The sequence below is a fragment of the Buteo buteo genome, chromosome 24 (assembly GCF_964188355.1).
Source record: "Buteo buteo chromosome 24, bButBut1.hap1.1, whole genome shotgun sequence".
Lineage (NCBI taxonomy): Eukaryota > Metazoa > Chordata > Aves > Accipitriformes > Accipitridae > Buteo > Buteo buteo.
In genome coordinates this window covers 3781139-3795186 of record NC_134194.1, presented here as the reverse complement: position 1 = coordinate 3795186, position 14048 = coordinate 3781139, and the positions used below count along the sequence as shown (strand labels likewise).

General features: G+C 48.2%; 1 long non-coding RNA gene across 3 annotated transcripts; it reads left to right on the top strand.

The window, feature by feature from the left end:
* Nucleotides 1-2220: 2220 nt before the first annotated feature.
* Nucleotides 2221-14048, top strand: LOC142044435 (uncharacterized). Of its 3 annotated transcripts, XR_012654319.1 has the most exons (7): nucleotides 2221-4531; nucleotides 4820-5019; nucleotides 5425-6462; nucleotides 7648-7860; nucleotides 8444-10354; nucleotides 11448-11514; nucleotides 12709-14048. It is a non-coding gene; the product is annotated as an uncharacterized LOC142044435 (long non-coding RNA). The 3 variants fall into 3 exon arrangements; XR_012654318.1 differs by lacking the exons at nucleotides 7648-7860; nucleotides 8444-10354; nucleotides 11448-11514; nucleotides 12709-14048 and having other exon boundaries at nucleotides 5425-7439; XR_012654320.1 differs by lacking the exons at nucleotides 7648-7860; nucleotides 8444-10354; nucleotides 11448-11514; nucleotides 12709-14048 and having other exon boundaries at nucleotides 4750-5019; nucleotides 5425-7439.

Genomic DNA, 14048 nt, shown 5'->3' with positions numbered 1-14048 from the left:
GTATGTCTTGCGTAACTGAGAGGCATTGGTGTATTTCAGTCTTCGTTTAATAAATTTTTTGGCAGCAATGATTGGCATTGGAGATGGGAAGGATCTTTGAGCTTTCTCATTTATCCTCTTGCCAGATCAAGATTATTTCATTAATATTTCTGTATTCAGTGTTCAGGTACTGTCTATGATGTGCCAAAGATGACCTATGGCATTCACTGGAATACAATACCTGCATGCATGTGAGCTTTATTGTATTTTAATCATTGGAATTGAAGGTCAAATAGAACATTTGACATGCACTTATTTATAACTAAAGTCCAGTCAGGAAAGTGACGGTGGTGGTCTCCAATCCCAGTGAATTCACAGGTCTGCTTGAAGTCGAATTGTTCTTCTCTTGTTTGTACTGTCAGAGTATTTGGTTGTTACCAAACAAAGTCCAATATTTCTATTGACTACAACATGCTCAGATTTAGTGTAGGTAATATAATTGTTCGTTATGGACTTAGGAGTTATATTAAAAACAGCCTAATCCCCTGGCTGTTGGTGGGGGCATGTAACTTATTTGCACTTAGATAAACTACTCTTTGCACTAGTATCTCAGTGTGAAACTAAACATTTTCTGTTTTGAAATGTGAGTGCTCTAACTGTTTAAAAGCATAATTTATATAATAAACTGCAGAAGAAAAGCTAAAGATGAAAGTGTTCTTAAACATGTTCTTGATGTGGTGTTTGTTATGTTATCCCATCCCATGCTTGAAATTTAAGTGTCGGGAATAGAAAATAAAGTTCTGGCTTGGAATTTGAAGAAAAGGAGTTTTAAACAGGTAGTTCTTGTCTAATTATCAAAACCAGAAAAAAGTGTGCTGACTTAGTACGTGGTCTACTAGTGAGTTTGGTTTTTTTTTCATCTGGGTATAATAATAATTCAGTCCCTTCTTTGCTATGGTTTCTGTTCATGTTTGCATGGAAGCAAACCCTCTACTTGGAAAACTCTTTGAGCATGGAAAAAATTACGTTTCCTTTGTTGCAATTTTAAAATGAGATGGAAGGTTCTGATCTTACAGGCAAATGATACTGCCTTAGAATCCAGCTGCCCTCTAGGATTTGCACTGTTGGTGGGACTATATTGAGTGGGGATTGCCACCGAGTTTAGGTGTTCCTCAAGCTGAGTCCACTCAGTCCTGTTTGAGGCAGCCCACGGGAAAGTGTATTAACCTTATGTGATAGAAAACTATTTTGCAATCCTTAGTATGTGTTCTCCTTAGTTTGTTTTTCAAATTATTTCTTACTGGACTGCTTTGGAACTAGAATTAGAAATGTGTTTGGTAGTGAGCAGTTACGGTAAAATAATCATTAAAAAAAGGTATCCCTTGTTTTTTCTTATGACCCTGTTTCTTATGGCATGTGTCCTATCAGAGTAAGAAATTTATAACATTTTAGAGCCTTCAATGCCTTTTGTTCCAGGATCTCGAAGTTTTCTACCTGCTAATGCTGCCTCAACACCCTTGTGAGGCAGAGGGCTCTTGTTGTCCTTGTTTAACCTTTGACGAAGGTGAGGTCCAGAGGGATTAGGTCGTACTTGGTCACTGCCTGAATAAGAAGAGCTCTCACAGCAACCAGCAGCAACATCGAATGAAGCAATGCCTCCCTTAACCTGAGCACCGTTTGCCTGTGTCCTAGAGTGATGACAGAAGCCTTCATTACATGCAAGTTAGTGAAGATACTGCACAAATCATGTGTAAATCAATGACATTTTGGGTCACCTCCTCTGCATTCATAGCAAAAAAAGCCACTCTAAGCACGTACCATTCACTGTCAACTGTGTTACACCCAACTATGACAATATTTAGTAGGTAACAAGTTAAAAGAACAGCACAAAAACTTGCAATGTGTAGAGTGGGTGCGAAACCTGGATCTACTTGTAATTTCTGATTTTCTTTCCTAAATGCAATGTAAATAAACCACTATCCTTGTAAAAGGAGAATTTAAAGGTACACTTTCAGTATTGCATCCAAATGCCTAGTTTTGGTACAGGCAAATAAGAATTTGTATTCTTGGGTTAGATTTTTCACTCACAAAGGTGGTACTTTACTGTCAGAGTGGTTTGATTAACTCCCAGGAGCAGCAGCACTAGCTGGAGCAAACCCCTGGCAGTAGCTTGGGGCAGAGATGAGCTGTTGGAGACTTGATCTTAGCAATTTAATGATACTTGAGTACCCAAACCCAGGAGTGGATATAGCTGGTTTGTTGACAAGGGGTATACTGTGACAAGCTGCTGGTCTGGGAAGGGATGGGACTGGTGCTTGCAGTAGTATGTGCAGATGGGGAGGCTGAGCTAACGAGGGGAACCTGATCTTACCCCGTCGAGAGGATCTGAAGTGGTTCAGGTTTTGTAGCATACGGGGTTTCTCAGCAAAGGAAGCTGCTTTTCAGTGAGAATGTGGCTCTTGAGAGGAAGGTTGGAATTTGTTTTAAGTTAGAGTTTGTTAAAATCTTTGTTAAAGGTTCGTTGAAACCTAGAAGCTTTGTTAGTGTCAGGAAACCGGGTAGTGAGCAGGCTGGAGGAGGGGGTCAGCGCTGGGGACTGTGGTGCAGGGGCTGCCCTGCAGTTGTGCGAGCATCTCTAGGAAATACTTGACCAAGTTCCAGGCTGTGCAATGGGGGAAGGGAAAAATTAATTGGGTTGAAAAATGTCCTCTTGCCAGCAAGGTAAGAGGGAGAACAATTATGAACAGGTCTCCTAATGCTGCTCTGCCACAGCTTGTTTGTGGACTGACCCTGGGGCTGGTATTTGGAAACCCTGGTGCTTGTGAAAGCAAAGGGGAGGGAGAGAAATTAGCTAGTGATAGGAGCTGTATTTCAGTCGGTCTGTGCATGCTATGGTAATGCCAGCGTTTGTCAGGTTATTTTGAAATCTGTCCGCTATCCTACAATTAAGCTGTTTTTTTGCTAAGTCACTGCAAACTGCTGATCCTTGGTCGACTGTTCCCCAAGGACAAAGCTGAGGTCACTTGTTTAATGCACTTGACTTCTGACCAGAGATAAGCATGGGCTGCAAAACTTAAAACCATATTTTAAGCTCTTATGCCTGTTGGCACTTGGAGCTGGATTTTGAGTTCAGCCTAGACTATTAGTTCCAGCCCCAGTGCCTGAGTGCCATTTTCTCTCTGCTTTCTTAGAGCAGGATTTTGGTTTAGGTTCAAATAAATTGGAATTGTAAAAGGAAGACTCCTTTATGTGCCACTTAACTATTCCTTGCTCTGTGTGTGTGTATAAATGTATGTAATATATATTAAAATATGTAAATATATATGTATGGATATATATACACAACATATGAAAATATGTTCAAAATATTGTTACTCAGATGCGTTAGCACGAAATTGCAGAGGACGTTCAGTGAAAGTCTGCACTCATAGGTTTCAAAGGCTAAAAAAAATCAGGAGTTTGCAATAGAGAAAATTAAAAGCTTTTGCTTTACTGGTGGATAATAATTACAGGAGATACTGTGGGAGAAATTCAGATGTGCAGCTACAGTAGGGAGAGCAGCTGGAGTTCTGGGTGCTGCCTGGAGAAACAGTGTTTAGGCAGAATAGAAGGAGACAGAGCTAATAATATAGTTTGCCTTTTTTTAGAGCTTATGCTTTGTTACTGGCATCAGAGACACTTCTGGCATTGCTGTAAAGTATGGGTGTTCCTACACAATGAGATGTTTACTCAAGCATTTTTTAGAAAACATGTCCCATCCGCTTGCTCTTACTCACTGCTGTGGTTGTGACAGCTGGCTCTGAAGAGCTCTGATGAACATCCCCGAAAGAAGGTTGTGTTGATTTGACACTTGTACCTGAAAATTTGTAAGAGAACTTATTTTTGATTATAGTCTTTTTTTTTTTTTAAGTTCTCCTCTAGTCCTCCTGTCCACTATTACCACATCTGTAATATCCTTTTGTTTCCTAATCTGTAATTTGAGTTGCCTCCTAAGTTTAAAAAACAATATGACTTTTTTCCCCCAGGCTGTTTTGGGGAGAGCTTTTCTTCAACAGTTTGATGTTTAAAATCTTGGGGAAGAAATTTGTAAGGGGGCCCTCTATCAAAGAAGAAATTCTGCTTGTGTTTTCAGAGCCGTTGTCAGGCAGAATGCAAGAGACGGTCAGTAAAAGATTTACACATGTTGTTTGCAATTATTATTTTGGGAGAAATGAGGAAAGCCAAAAAAGTTACAGTCACCGTGGTTAGTTGAAGTTCATGGAGCTGTTCTAAGTCTGACTGCAGCAAAGAATGTGTAACAGATCCTCATGCATGTGACTGTGGGATGGAGTCTATTTATGTCTCTGTAAACATGAAATTATGAAATACATGCCAGGGAGATGGTGCTGGTGAAGTCCTTGTCTGACCTGGTCAACTATCATTGGACTTGCACCTCTCTGGGAGCGCAGAGTGAATTTGAACTTACTGCAGAACGTGATGCTGCTGGAAGATGTTTATTGACAGGGAAGTAGGTCAAGCAATAAAGCAAAGAAACCACCCAGTACATTACCAGGTAAGAGGAAAGGTGCTGTGAGTTTCTGTAATAATGTCTTGCACACCTTGTGAACGTAAGAGCACTTCACAAAGACGGCGTCTATCAAAAAAATCACCAAAACCCCCATGTTTCTTGTGTACAGTCCAGATTTGAAGTGAATTCTTCTTAAAACGGATGTGTGGCTGAGACTTGGTTCCTTTCTGCAAAATTTAAAAAAAAAAATAATTGTGTCTCAGGATTGCAGAAGAAGGGAAAAAAATACGTGGGAGAAATGGGCCATTCATGCTTTGCTTTGGCACTCGTTAGGTGGTACCGATGGTGACCTGCATGGTACAAGGCTGCGGTGGGGAAGGAGCTGGTCCTGCCCCGAGTTGTCCGCTGGAGCCTGCCTCAGCCGTGCCCTCCCCTGCTGCTCTCCAGGAGATGTGTCCCTCCTGCGCTCGCTGGGACCAGCCCTGGCACCTCTGCATCAGCTCCGGCGCTGAGCCTGCATCCCAAGTGCAAAGGTCAGTGATGTTCCCCGCCCTAGACGCTTAATTGCTTCCCCAAAACTCAAGGGTTATGGTAGGTCTGCCCTAGCATAGCATCTCCTCATCCAGCACCCGTACTCAGTGTAGCTCGCTGCTGTAGGGAGGCTTAGGCAGCTTCCTTGGGATCCAGAGCCCGTTGCCGGAGGGGAATGAGCGGGCAGGGAGTGGGCTGTGCTGGGTTGCACCGGGCAGGAGCTGGTTGGGACAAGCGGCAGCCTGCCTGTGCAGGCAGATGGGTGCTGGCAGGTGGGAGAAAAATCGGAGCCTGTCCTGGGGACCGGGTGAAAAAGTTGTGCAAGGAGGGAGAGCAAAAGCATAGAGGGGGAAAAAAGGCCAGTAGGATCCCGGATTTACTTTATTCCTGGTTTTCTCATTTCACAGAAGAGGCGATCGAACTCCTGCCTCGCTGCGGCAAGTGCCTGAGCAGACAGTCCTTTCAAAAACAGATGGTGGCCCTCCGTTCACACACCACATCCCCAAAGCTCCTGGAGCAGCATGTGCCTTCATCTCTCTCCTGTATAATGTAGCCTATAGGGCATGCGTTGCAATCCTGCATCTGTCCCCTTCAGCCTATATTTCTGTATCTCGCTAGGAGTTAATCTGCTCTCAGTGCCAGTCTTTGGAGAGTTTGCGGGTTTTTGTGCTAAGACTAAGAAATTGGGTGAAGCGGAAGCTGGAGCATCCCCCCACAAAGCCCTCTGCGGTACAGGAGAGGTTGGTGGTGGAAAGCTGTGCCAGGTGAGGAGGTTTCAATCAGGAGCTCAGGCTGACGTGTCACTGCTGCTCAAGAGCCAAAGAAAACCCCAAGCCCCAAATTCAGCTCATTCCCCTATGAAAATAAATTTGCGCCCCATGGTGCATGGCTGGGAAGCTCTGCCAGCAGTGAAGTGTTGGTGACTGCTGTGGAAATTTTGGCCAAAGATGACTTTCAAATGTCTTTTCTGTAAAGGTGTACAAAGGACAGCATAGAAGAGTAGGAAGGCAAGAAAAATTAAACGGTGTTAAAATTTCACATCAATAGGCTACTTGCTGTTAGAGAAAACCAGGAGTTTATGCCCCAGTTTAAGCTTATCATGGTGTGCAACCCACTTTTGGGGTACTTAACAGAAATCATGGTAGTTGTAGGTCTGGACATTCTTTTTATTCTTCACACTGGTTTTCAAGCGACGTTCTTGCTCTTTTCTCTGCCTTGGACATGACTGTTAGCGTTAAGGCTGCTCCGTGCCTTGTGCGATCCCCCTGCCCTTGACGTGAATCTCAACCCAGATGAACCACGGCGAGAGTTTGCTGGAGCAGCGCGCTGCCTGAGCTTGCAGCTCCGCAAACTCGGCTCCCTCTGCCTCCAGTTGGCACTACAGCTGCAGGAGATTTGAGCCGTGACTTATGTCCCACAAGAAAGTGCAGCATCATATATTTAAGGTAAGGTGCTGAGTATCATTTGGTCTTGGCAGCTGTGGGATTTAGAAGGAATAATGCATCCGAACTCCTTAGTTTCTTTGGTTTATTGATACTTATTCAGTAGCAGAAGTACACAAGGAGGATTACTGGGGTCTAGGTGCATAAGAAAAGCAGGATCAAACCTTTCATTTTGCACCTTTAAACTCAGAGGCTCGGTTTTACTTGTCCAAAATTCACTCATCCCTCCCATGCTGCTGCTGGCGCCGCATTTGCTGGGCAGGGGTGATGTATCTCCGGGCTACGGAGGGGAGTCTAGCTCCAAAAGTGCTCCTTTTCGCTTGGATTTCAAAAAGATACAGTTATGATCTGTGTGAGAGCTTCAATGAAGCGGATAATTTTGATGTTGGCCTCCTTTTCCCCATTAATTCTAGTATATGAGATATGTCTCAGTAACGAGCAGTTGTTGTTTTCTGCCTCGTGGCAAGCTGGTTTCTGGAAACTCGGTATACTTCAGCACTAGCATTTAGATACTTGTCTCTCCTTACAAGTTTTTGTATTTGTATTTAAACAGCAGACAGACTGTCAGTAAGACGTGGTTCGTGTGAAAGTTCTTGATAAAAGACAGCTACAAAAGCAACCAGAATGATCGCTCCGGGTTCACGGTTGGGAAGTAGGAACAAAATGAGGCTTAAATAGCGATGAGTCAATGCAGCGATGAAGTGCCTATTTATTGGTAAATAAAGGCTGGTTGCCATTGCCTGCTTCGAAGCCTGTGTGCCCCCGAGGGGTTTGGAAAGTGGTGATGCAAACTGATGAGTCACAGTTTAGAACAATAGTTTCTTCACGCGAAATGACTCAGGATAAAAGAAAAACAGGTTTTTCAAGAAGCTGAAGCTGATGAAATTTTAAAAAAAGGAATAAAATAATAGGACATCTTTAACCCCGTGTTGAAAGTATGAAATCTTTTTCTAAAGAGTACGGCGGTGGTTGTGGTGGGTGCCTGACACCAGTGGGTTAGACTGTGCCTGCTTTCGGTTACCTTTTCACTTTCGGAGCATGCATGCAGATAACCAGAGCAAAAAAAAAAAAAAAGATGAATACCATGTGTATAAGCATTAAATATGATGTATATAACAGCATTTCATCTAACACTGGATTGCAGTCATTTGTCTGCATCAGTCTCCCCATCCTCTTCTCTTTGCCCAGTTTAGGACTGGTCCCGCTGAGCGGAGGGCAGCACGGCTCCCGCGTGGTCCGGCTCACAGGCGGGATGCTCTCGGGGTGGGACCTCTCTCCGTCCATGCATGGTTGTATGTGGCTGGAGTTTCTGTCCCACGTCTGTGGAAGATACTGCCTGACCTCTCCCCTTACCCTGCCACAAACCAAATCGCCTCTTCCACGAACTAGGAGCTCTGCTAGGTACGATGCTATACAAATGACATGTCCCCTTTATGATAGATAACCCTGGTTCCTCCAATGAGGGTGGAATATGCCACCCTGCAGTTTCTGTGGCCCCACAAATGTCTATTTTAAGTATTCTGCAGAGTTTTATTGCAAAAATTATCACTTTAGCAATCTGAATGCAAATATGTACAATTTTTTTTTAAGGATGTAATTAAATCAGAACAATTAGGTAAGGGGGAGGGCAAGCTACAGTCTGTCAATAAAAACACTGTAATCAGATTAATCCAGCAAGCCAAAAAAAAGGCTTATTTCCTTTCTTGGACTACGTGTATTCACATGATGGGTGGCAAATTTCCCAATACCCTCCATCAGCCCTCTGTGCCCTGCACCTTGTTGAGTTTGTCTGAAGAAGGAGAAAGCTCAGGTCTTGTCCAGGGCTGCTGGCATGTCCCCACTGCCAAAGGCTTTTATTCAAGAGTTCAAGTCTTCATTTCAGCCAGCCGTGCCCCCCGCGGTGGTTTTCTGCTCTCACTGCTTTCCATCCATAGGTGGCAGCAGGCTTTAAAATCTTTAACCTCTCAACATTGATGTTTTTTAGGAGCTCAGGGAGTTGTGCGATGATCTCCAGAACTTTGGTGAATGGAGCTGGTGTAAGAGGAATGAATTATGTTCAAGGAACAAAACATCCTTTGCAGCTGTTCACTGAATTGCTCTGTGAAGACAAATAGCAGAAAGTCCATCTCAGGGGCAAGAAAGGGCAGACGAGCACCTATTCTGGGCCAACACACCCTTGGAAAGAGCAGCAATTTTGTCTGATAAGTTACCCAGGAAAAATAACGTTGCTTTGCCTTGCAAAAGCACGTGGATGCAAAAAGTCGGGTTTGTGATGCAGATTTAAGCCGCTTGACTCAAATTTGGTTTTGCATTTTCTGTTATGTCCCCGCCTGCATTTGGGGATCTCTCTTCTCTCCCCCGTGGCGATGCCTGGCTGCCGTCTGGGTCAGCCTCGGGCGGCATCACCAAACGAGCGGGCTCAGCACGGCGGGGACACGGGGACAACGCGGGGCAGGGTTGGCTGCTCGTGCTCCAGCAGCACGTGGAGTATGATCTGCCCCGTGGGGGTGATAAACCCAGCTCCAAGGAGTGCTCAGGATCTCCGGTACTCAGGCTCTCCGTCCCAGTGCCACCACTTCCAGCAGCATCACACCGCCGCTGCCCCAGGCTCGGCAGTGCCGTGAGCCAGCCCTCCTCCAGCCTCCCCATCCCAAATCCCCTTCTCAGGATGGAACAGATAAAAGACAAAGGTCAGCATCAAGATGTCTCACAGTATTTTTAGGTTGCGGGTCCTGGCGAGCACCGCTTGGCACATCCCGGTGAGCGCGGTGCCACATGCCAAGCGTGCCGCCGCGACTCTTCCCAGTTTGCTTTTTATTTTCCTGCGTGCCGTGCCGGGCTCACCCGAACAAATCAGACCGTGTTGACAAGGACCAGCCAAAAGGTGCATCGGCTGCAGGCAGGGTGGAGAGGTCAGCGGGCTCCTTGGGAGGCAGGTGAGGAAGGCACTTGTCTGGAGAAGGCAATGAGTCACGGCTGCCTCCCAGGGTGATTAATCAGGAATTTGTTAAAGCATGGCTGGGCCACGGGTGACAAAGAAAAGCGGGTGTGCAGGAGCAGCACCGGCTAAGCGTGAGGGAAGCCCTCCGCATAAGTCATTATACTTCTCCTGTAAAAATTAATCATTGCTTTAATTGACTGAGGTGTTCTTTTCCACCTGCCTGTTAGCTGATGGGGTGTTGCTGGAGCAATGGTAATGACTTGCTTAGAAACCACAAAGGTGGCAGGATTTTTGACGGGCAGCAGAGCAATCCTAAGTGAAACCTTGCAAGCAGTACACGGTGCTTGTGAAAATTAAATAATAATAAAATAGTAGTTACAGTAGTGCACGTATGCACGGAGAGCTGCGTGACTCGGCCAGGAGGGGAGGCAGCCAGCGGGGAAGGAGAAAGCCTGGGTTTATGTACAGACCTCCTGGGGTTGTCGGCTCTCCCGGGAGAGGGGGACAATACAGCGTGTTCGGTTCAGCCGTGGAAGATGCAGCGAGGGAGCAGGATCAGGCCTGGTGAGCAGAGGAGCTGGGAGAGGACGTGGTCTCCTCCAGCAGAGAGGGAGCCCATCCAAATCTCCGCACGTGCCCGAGTGGGTGCCGTGCTCAGCTGCACCTCGGGGAATTGCATCTTCTTCTGGGTGCACAGTGAATGAAGCCGCATTTCCATCCTCAGCCTTCATTTTCTGCTCCTGCAGGGAAAAGCACGTGCTGATTTGTCTCTAATTTTTCCTAATAACACGCTTAAATACACGTTTCACGCAGCTTGCTCGCACGAGGCAAGGAGGTGACTTCGCTTGACGGGGGTGCAATGCCGGTGCCACCGCCGGGACGTGGGGACCCCATGCCGGGACCCGAGGCTGCCACGCTCCCCGCGCCGTCCCGGGACGTGATCCCACGCTGCTGGTGAGCGGGATCTCTCCGTCCCCGCGGCCCCTGCTCCGCGGCAGAGCTCTGAAGCGAAGCACGATCGGTTGTTTACAGCCGTTAGCTGGCATTGCGGGCAAAATTACCCTTATTTTGACACCTCTCAGAAGCGATGAGTGACGGCTCTTCCAGAGGAGCAGCAGCCCCGTACAGACTGCCTTTGACAGTTGCAGATGACAGGAATATGAGGGCTTAATTATTATATAATTAAGTTGGAGCGATCATCTTATGCCTGTTTACTGTCTAACGTAAAATGAGCTGGTGATCTCGGTCTAGTTTGCGGCGGCCTTTGGTTAGAAACCACTAGTGTGCAGGATGCGAGTGGGTGCTGGCACCCTGGGAAGAAAAGGGGGGATTGGGGAGAGGGGTCCTGCCCGGGTGGTGGAGGCTGCGTGGGAGACTGGGCTTCCGCAGCGTTCTGCCCAGATTTGGGTGGCTTTTTCCCTTTCCCACCCTAGGAAATTCCCCAGGAATAATTTTCATGTCAGACAGCTGCGAGGACAGTGGTTCTTCATCTGTTGTAGCATAAAATGCAGGTTTGTGCAGGACGCAGGGCTGTCGGCGTGCAGGGGCTGGCTGTCCTCGGAGCTGGGCTCGCTGCGGTCCTGCCTGGCCCGAGGTGGGAAGGTGGGGAACCCCTCAGCATCCATCACCCTCGCTGGTCCCCAGCACCCAGCAGGATGGTTCCCGGTACCCAGGAATACCAGCAAAAATAAAAAAATTTGCAAAAATGCCACTATTCAAACCAGCAATGTATACCCCGGCTTCTTGGTAGCCCTCCAAAATCCTATTTCCTTGGAAGTAGGGTTCAGAGGATGGTCCCAATCCAGAATGAGCATTTGCCACAGGGGTGCAGGGACCTCGCTGTGCTGTGAGCACCCCAAGGCTGAGCCTTGGCGATGGCTGATGCCAACATTGTGACAGTAAAGGACATGGGTCAAAGCCTCTCTCTTCCCACATGGAATTGGATTTTTCAACCTTAAATTCTATGAATATAGTTTTTCCTATAAGAATTCAATACAGTTGTGCCTGTAAGATACTCTTGTAAAGCTAAAAAACCTTTTAATTTCAGGTAAATGCGGATGCTGGCGCTGGTGGGATGCTCAGCCGTAATGCCTGAAAAGCTTCTGCGCCCGCAGGTGGGAACTGTGTAAGGAGATGATGTTTAATCCGGCAGCTTTGCCACAGTTTTGCTTTTTGGTGGTTGTTGGTGCCATCCGGCTTTGTTTTATTGTTTTTCTCTCAGCAAGAGCGGCGTAGGAAACGTTAGAACAGGTGTTAGGCTGTGTTGGTGTTTTAAAGGCATTTCATATTGCAGTTCACATCTGTGTAAGGAAAGCCAAAGAGAGGTATTGCAGGTTATTGTGGGAAATTTACAGTTTAAGCATCGCACTTAAATAGAAACCCCTTCTGCTCAGGCTTGGGCTATTACTGTATTATTCCCAGCCTCCATCTGTGCCTGCTGCTCCAACGTGCTGAGTGCCTGCAATTACTTCCAGAAGAAGTTCAGCCTCTGTTTGAGAGCACCCATTTCCCTCTGGCTCGAGCTGTCCACGGCTTTCATCCAAAAAAGATCTCAAAGTGCTTTTTGAGCTGTGTGACTCTGAACCAGGGGGGGCCCGGCTGCCGGGCAGCCGAAATGGGATGGTTTTTTTCCCATCAGGCGGGTTACACTCATTCTCTACAGCAAGTGCTGCTTTATATTTATTTGCGTGATTTCTCTGCATAAACCACATGGGTAAGTAAGTGCCATGCAGCTGAGCCGCATTTGTACCTAACAAGAGCCTGCAAATTTCAGCGTCTCCCCACCCTTCCCCTGCGGTTTGCTGCATTGTTTGCTGAAATAATGGTTAACGTGGTGCTCGATAAAAGTGCCGAAGCTGGGAGCTGTGGCAGAGCTGCCTCTCCACGTGCCCAAGCAGGCACCGCAGCCGCTCCTGGGCTATCCCAGGGGCACGAAGCTGCCCTGCAGGCACTCGGTGTGATCCGGAGCAGCTTCAAACCAGCCCCGTGGCATTGCACTTCCCAAAAATGTTTTCCCCGCTAATGGGATGTCTGCCCGGAGGTGGCTGTGCCCAGGCCAGAGCACGCACCGGTGGGGTGTTCCTCAGGACCTTTGCCAGTGCTGGGGCCTCGTATTCCTGCAGAAAAGAGCAATTCCCACGTGCTGCTACCGTGAAAGCTGCTCCTCCGTGCACAGTCCCGCATCCCTCTGGGTCACTCCGGCTCCCATCCATCCCGGGGAGTGGCTGGGCTGGGGTAAACACTACCTGAAACAGGCTGAGTGCTGCTGTTTCTGAGGGTTTTGTTTATTTATGGATTCCTTTTGCCAGGTCCAGCCTTGCCGGGTGGTGAGCCACCGGGATGGATGCATGGGGACAACCCAGTGTCATCTGGAGGAGCAGCAATGGCTCCGGCACGCTCTGCAGCGCGGTCGCCCGCCTGCGGGGCTGGAGTGCCGCTTTGCCATCGAATTAGACTCGAGAAGTCATAAAATTATTGCGGCAACATCTTCATGCTATTTTCATCGTTAAGCAAAAGAGCACTGCGCGCACAGAGCACGGGGAAGCGGACGGTCCTCAGGCTGCAGCGATGCTGAGCATCCTGGTGTGCCTTGGGGGGGTCCCTGTCCCCATCCCCATCCATCTCCTTCCATCCCCATCCCTGTCCCTGTCCCCATCCCCACTGCTGGGATGGGAAGGTGCTCAGCGGGGCTGTGCTGCCAGCGCAGAGCGTGTGTGCAGCAGCGAGGAGAAGCTCTCTTGGAGCAAATCTCCTCTCCACCGCATCAGACCCAACACAAACTGCTTGGAGAGCCGCGTGTAGCTTGGGGAGAGAGGAGATGAGCCCAGTTTTTTCTTTCTGAAGCCAGCTGGCCCAGATCAACCACACACAAAAAAAAAAAAGTCTTCTGAAAAGCAGCATCTTTTCGAGCGTAGCTGGTGGCTGTTGAAAGTGGCGGCGGGGGAAGGAAGGAAGGAGGGGGCCGGGTGCTGCCGGGAAGCCAAACACGCTGATTTTGGCTGGCTCTCTTCGGCAGCGTGTGGGCAGAGCGCTGGGATCCTGTGTCTCGGGCTGACACCGGCTGCGCGTTGCGGAGATGACTCATGCGTTTCGGGGGGAAGATGATGCTCTCGGTGTCGCCGACCGAGGCCTTCCCCTCCCTCCCCTTCTCCAGGTGAAGGTGCCAAAACTGTACCGAAGGGAGACGATGGCACTGGAGAAGGGAAAGGCAGGGGCTGAGCCCTGACCGGGACAGTCAGGCTCCTCGTCTCAGTTAGGAAGGACATGTAGTGTTCCCTGCCTTGATAATTTGGGGTCAAAATTGCACATGCTGGAGCACAGGCTAGGCATCCCCCCGTGTTGCTGAGCTGCACCGAGCTGCGTCAGGGCTCAGCTGCGCGGGGTACTCGTGTGGGGCAAAGCCAGCGCGGGGGCTGGGGAATTTGGGCCAGTCATTAGAGGAGCAGAGCTGGGGCTGGGTCGGCCACAGCAGCGTTTCAGTCCGGGCTTTTCCTTTAGGTGTACGTTTGACGGTGTCACAGGATGAAAAACGAATTCCTCTGCAGAGGAGCCGAGCCTGTCAGTCCTCTTGCCCGGATCAGGTCCGAGAGCATCCTAAAAGGGGCTGCAGCACTTTGGGAGGCCAGGCTGGGGAGCAGAGGGCACTGAC